Genomic DNA, 6,459 nt, shown 5'->3' on the forward strand with positions numbered 1-6,459 from the left:
TATCACTCTTATTCCCCAGGAACCAGATCTCTCCCTGAATCTGGAGCTAGGCTGGTGTCTAGAAAGCCCCAGAGGTTCTCCTGGCTCAGCCTCCCCCAGTTCTAGGCTCACAGGCAGATGCGGTTATGCCCTGCTTGGATGTTGGAGATTTGAACACAGATCCTCATGTTTGCAAAGCAAGTGTTTCTAGCTGCTGAGCCATTCCCCAAGCTCTCGGAAACATTTCTGACCTAAGAACTTTGAATAGGTGACATGCAATTGTGGCCCCATCTGAATGAATTCCCCAGTGGACACCAAGGGGTCTCCCTCTTTGCTCGTTCCCCTAGAGTGTGCAAGCGTGCCTGGGGAATGCAGATTCCAGAAATGTGTCCACACCCTTCCTGGTAGTCAACAGACATGGAGTTCAGGGAGTTGAGCCTCACATGATGGTGAATTCCACGGTGTCTTTTTATTGTGAGAATTACCCAGGAGGGCCCCTAGTTTCAGAGAGTGCCTTGAGAATCCCAATCCTCCTGCCTCTGCTTCCTGAGTGCTGGGATTGCGGGTGTGCACCACGTCCTGAGTGCTAGAATTGCGGGTGTGCACCGCTAAGTCAGTTTGTATGCTGTTGGAATTCAAACCTGGGGCTTTGTGTGTGTCTTAGCCAGCTGTCCGCTGACTGAGAACCCCGGCAACGCTCCTGGCCCACGGATGCCCGGCTCCAGGCTGCTTCCTCTCTTTCAGGTGAATGGAGGCGCTCTGCCTTTTACCACCCCACTCGGACAAAGTTTTAAATGCACCCCGCAGTCAGAACTATTTCTGAAGGAAAAAAAAAAAAAGTCTAGCAGTTCATTTTCCAGTTCAGCTCCTTCAGTGAGAGTGGAAGACGGAAAGAATGCTTCCCATTCAGTATTGCGGTGGAAGTAAGGTTAGAGTATGTAGTGGGGAAGCCCTTCCCCTATTTGTGCGTGCGTGCGTGCGCGTGCACGCCAGACGTCAATTTCATGCACGGTACCACAGGATGCTGTCCATCTTGTTCTATGAGACAGCGTCTTTAACTGGCCTGGAACTTGCTGGTTTGCTAGGCTGACTGAGTAGCAAGCCCCAAGGATACACCTGTTTTTGCACCTCCAGAACTGGGATTACAAGTGTGTAGCACACTTGGCTTTTTTCGTGGCTTCTAGGGATCAAACTCCGGTTCTTGTGCATCCCTCCCAAGGGCTTCCCCACGCAGCCATTTATTTCCCTGGCCCCAGATCATAGGTTTTCTATGCATGCTAACCATGTTGTGTCTTCCAGAACTGGGGTTTCAAGCATGTGCCATCATGCCTGCCTTTTTAAAAAGTGGATTTTGAGGCTTGGAGCCAGGCTCTCACACGTGCATAGCAAGTGTTTTCTGAACCCAGCTATCATACACTCAGCTACCGAACTTCTCGGTCCCCATCTATCCGCTGCTTGACCTTTGACAGTGTGTTGGCACCAGGAGACACAGCTTTAGCGCCCCGCCCCAATCACTACCACCTGTCACACAAGAAAAGTTTATTGAAAAATAAAGCTCTCCCTAGTTTTTCTACAGCACAGGAAAACAAAGCAGTATTCGGTTTGCCTGGCACAGCAAGCAGGGGGCAGTGACACCTCACTGACAGCATCCTGTGGCTGAGCCCCAGGAGTGACAGTAGGAAATAGTGTACCGGGATCCATCTGGAGACACAGACACAAATGGCCATGACAGCAACTACAGTGGAAGGGACGTCACCGTGTCCTACGGCATTGTGGTTGCGTTATTTTCTTTAATACTTGGACAGGGTTCAAGGTGGGGAGAATGATGTGCCCCATGTCTGCTGTGTTCCAGCTTCCATGGGCTGCTGTGTTTGCTGTGCACCCACCACACCTGCGTGTGTCCCAGCTGCAACCCACATCTGCATGTGTGTCCCTGCTGCAGGGGTGGGGGTGGGGTGAAGGCAGCCTTGTGAGCCTCAAAACCTGGGGCAGAATGAAGCTCTGAAAAAGAAAAATTCAATCATTTCATCCCTTAAACGTAAAATCATTGACTGCCCGAGAAGAACTGGAAAAACACCCTGGATTCCAGGGAATTCTCCTCCCCCTTTTGTACCTGCAATCCACCCAGATGTGTGTTGGGCCAGGGAAGAGGCTAAATCCGCAAAACATAAACAGCAACGTGGTATTCAAGTCACCTCCGCGTCCAGTTGTGAAAGAAGTCAAAAATCCCTCATGTGGCTCATTTGGGGGTAGTGGTGGATTTTTTTGGGGGTGGGGGGTGGGGACCAGGTCATGGGATTACTCTTAGGGTGGGAATGAGGCAGAGATAACCAACCTGCTGGAAGCCACCCTGTCCAGCAGGGGGCAGCAAAGGGTTTCCCGGGAACTGTAAATTCAGTTCATTCTTTCCCTTAAACAAATTGGTTCTATTATCGCATTATAGAGGAATAAAAATTAAACTCTAATTCAAGGAGTGCAACTTGCGAGAGAACTTTTAATTTTGAGCTCAAAAAGTTCCCCAAAGAAACCCCTGGAATGTTCCAGAACATATTGGTGGATTCAACTTCCTTTAATAAATTCTTTCAGTCTTGTTTCACGGAGTGCTGAAGACTGACATATTTCCCAATCAGCACATTCAAGAAAAACGGTATAATTCCAGTGAGCAGAGTAGGCACAGAGCTGAAACATTTGGAACAACAAATTCCTATACCACTGATTGACTCAACAAGATTTTTGTGTAGCCATCATGTTTGAATCAACAGATAGGGGGTGAGCGCAGGTCTTTATTTCTCAAGTTTTATGATAAACTACTAATATCAATATTGAACATTAGCCAGGCTTCCTATGAGCCAGGCACTGTGCTATGGGATCCCCACAGAACCCTAAATGCTAGGAGAGCTAGATTAATTCTTATTTTCTGTATCCAAGACTATACAGCTAATTTGGTCTTTTGCTATATGTAAAAAAAAACAAAATCCAAACCAAAAAAACTTGACTTTGCACTTTCTGTCGAAGGCAACGAGAACGAAACGAACTCCTCAGCTCCAAGCCGCTGGCTTCCCAAACGACTCGAAATCTATTTCTGCCACCCGTCTACTCTAACGAAGACATACCCTGAAGCCACACAGGGACAGATGGGCTAAGAAGAAAGCCAACGGGGAAAGAAAGGAAAATAGTTTTAAATAAATAAAAGAGTCCAGGCTTGGAATAATAACACACGTAGCCGAGCCTGTCGTTAGCAAAATCCTTGGCTTTTCTTTTTCAGTCAAGAAGTTTGGGAGAGGGTGGCGGTGTCTAATCACACACAACCTAGGTGACCCACCCTGGTCTGAAGCATAACACACACTCACTTATAGACAACATACAGTTTCAGTGCAACCCAACTCGCTGATCGGTCATTACCATGAGCAGTCCTGCAGCAACACCCTCGGCCATTCACCAAGGGGGAGAAGAAAGGGGGGGTGGACACGGGTCACCTCCATCATGCTAACTAGTTGAAGTGTTTGGGGGTTACTCCTTCCACATAGACCACCTCAAAGCTAATCTCCTGCCTCAGCAACATGTCAGCCAGGGCCGGGGTGACAGAAATGAGGCCCTTCACTACCGTGGTCACTATGAGGTCCTGAGGATGCCAGCTAAGGGATTCCTGGCTCCCTCAGCCCTATTCTGGGGGTGTGTGTGTGTGTGTGTGTGTGTGTGTGTGTGTATACAGACACCCCACACTGGGAACATATACAAGCACACACATACACACTAAATGTTTCTGTCTTGTGCGCATACATACACTGGGAACATAACTAGCCACATGTGTGCACACATACTGTGGATATATGTAGTTATCCCAGGCTGGAACAATTTGCTGTCAGCCTTCAAATTCCAACCCCAAAGAGAAATGAAGACATGTCAGGAAGACATGAACCACCAAACACACACACACACACACCACCACCACCACCACAACAACAAAAAACAACAAAAAAGGCAAATATTTACAAACACTCACCAGGCACCTAAAACAAGTGATTCATCTCAGAAACAAAAGTCTAAAACAGACAAAGCAAAAACTTCACAACATTTCCTTTTGGAGAGGAAATCAGAGCGCATACAGAAATGCCCGAGCTGCGGACTAGGGTCCAAGCACTGGCCCTCTCAGGAGTTCTCGCTCTGCCAAGGCCATCACCCTCTGAAGAGAAGCATTCTCTCTCTTAGTGAGTTACAGAAAGGTTTTCCCCTAGATGAAGAGCCTAACATTACACAGGGGAAAGAACTCCAAAGACCGGTCAAGATCTGACGGCAGTGCCAGAAAACACAAGTCCTGATTTCAGGTTTCTCCCCTGCGGAAGGTTCGATCACACACAGGCCGAGGTTTCTCCAGGATCATCAATGCTTTGTCAGTGCGATGGGCTCCCGGCCAAGGCTGTGAGTTCCTTCTTTGCTGATGTCCACACCCGACAGGCAGAATACCCCCCCCCCCACACACACACACTGTCAGGTTCTCCTGGAGGATCACTTGGCCACACCTTGCTAACTCTGGGCCCTGGGAGCTGGTATATATTAAGGGGACACCCCACCTGTTGATAATGCCCTTCACAACTAGAGTGCAGCTGGTTAGCCTCAAGAGCTGGAGCCCACCAGGGAAAGTGAGGCTTGCTTCTGGCTAAAACCGGAAGAAGAATTTATTCCATGGGAGAAAGAATGTGACTTGGGTTCTGAGCTGGAGAGCAATAGGAAGGTGGAGAGAGCCTGAGCTCAGGCCCAGGCAGCTTCTGCAGGTGGGGGCAAGGCTACCTACCCTCTCCAAGATCCTTTACAGCCATCTACAGCATGGGGAGCATTTCAGCGTGGGCCACCCCCTGCTGGCTGAATGTCAGCACTGTCACCCATAGCGTGGTGGACTCAAGTGGAGAGGCCTAGGAATCGCTGGTCTGCAAACTAGCAGATTCCCACAGATCTGGTGTGCAGCCAAGAGGATGGCTCTCAGGGAAAGCCCTTCCTCACAAGGAGACGGCCGGGTTTCTTCCATCCTGCAGCGGGAAACCACTTTTGCAAGGCTTAATAGACAGGTTTCATAGCTAGGCTTTTAAACTTTCGCCTGTCTGGTGGCTCAACCTGGGCAGAGATGATTCTAGCCAGGTCTTGGAGAACCCATCAGTCTTAGGATAGGATCCCCTGGCATTCCCCCTCCCCACTCCACTTCTTTCTCTAGGACTGAAGCTCAGCCCCTTAGTTGCCTATCTCAGGGCCTAAGGGGGGGGGGGAGGCTGGGCCTAAGGAAAAAACAAAAAGGCTGGAGATGTAGTTGGTGTGACATTTGCACCCAGGTAGACATTAAGAGCCAGGCAGATCAGATTTCCCAGACCTCAAAGTCCCATGCCCCACCGCTCCCCACCTTGGTCAAGTCACCACAAAGCTGAATCCTCCTTCCTGCTGCTTCTGGACAGCTCAGCTAGTTTTGAGCCTTGCTAGGTAGGCTTCTCAGTTAGGCAGAGGCTCCACCTGACCACTAGGAGGCACTAGGTAGCACGAGCAGGCCAGGAAGTCTACTCCAACAGGACAAGGCTAAGAGCGAGAGGTAGAAGAGGGTTGGTTCATTTGCCAGCATGAGAAGTGTGGGAGGTACATTCACAAATGTACAGAGCACAGAAGCAACGCTTCAGCAGGGACGGACACGCACAAAAGGGCTCCGGGTGTGAAGGGCGGGGATCCCAGCATGTATGACTAGGCCAGCCCGCTGCCCAAACTCCTTGGAATAGTGCTTCAAGTAAAACCCACCTCCAGTCTCGGGCCCTCTGTAAGCCATGTCCACTGGGGAGCAGCCAGGAAAATACCTAGTGTTCATTCCAAACTGTCCTCACATCCCCAGAAACCATCAAGGTCCTGGGAAGCCATCTTCCCTGGAATTCAGCAATAGGGGACATTGATGGGGACACAGTACGAACTCCTCATGCCGCTACCTCATTCTAACCCAAACTTTAGCTGTTCTGAGGCTGGAGACCTCCCACGCCACACACACAAACACACACACACACACGCACACGCACACGCACACACACACACACAAAGTTCAAGGGCAGCTCTTGGGGTCTTCAGTTTCCACCTTCCTCCTTAGAGCGAGGCAGGGCCAGTTTACCACAAAGAAGAATTACACAATCCCGTGTTTCTGCAACAGAGGAATTCTAACCAGAAATTAGGGCCAAGCTGTGAAGGTGGGTGGGAAGGGGACACACAGGAAAGCAGCCTCTCTTGTTCACAGCCCAGCCTGTCTTTGGCACTTGGCAGAGCCCTCAGGACACACAGGCACAAGTCCCCACCAAGGCTATCTGCCTTTTAGCTGCCACCTGCCAAGCAACACACAGGATCATCAGCTCTAGGACACTGCTCTGACAGGGGCTGGCTGTGTTTGCAAAGCAAAAACAAAAACAAAAACAAACAAAACAAAACAACAACAACAAAAAAACAACTGTTTTCTGAGACAGGATC

This window comes from Alexandromys fortis, unplaced genomic scaffold (assembly GCF_014885135.2).
Source record: "Alexandromys fortis isolate MF-2015 unplaced genomic scaffold, M_Fortis_MF-2015_v1.1 scaffold_109, whole genome shotgun sequence".
NCBI classification, from domain to species: Eukaryota; Metazoa; Chordata; class Mammalia; order Rodentia; family Cricetidae; genus Alexandromys; species Alexandromys fortis.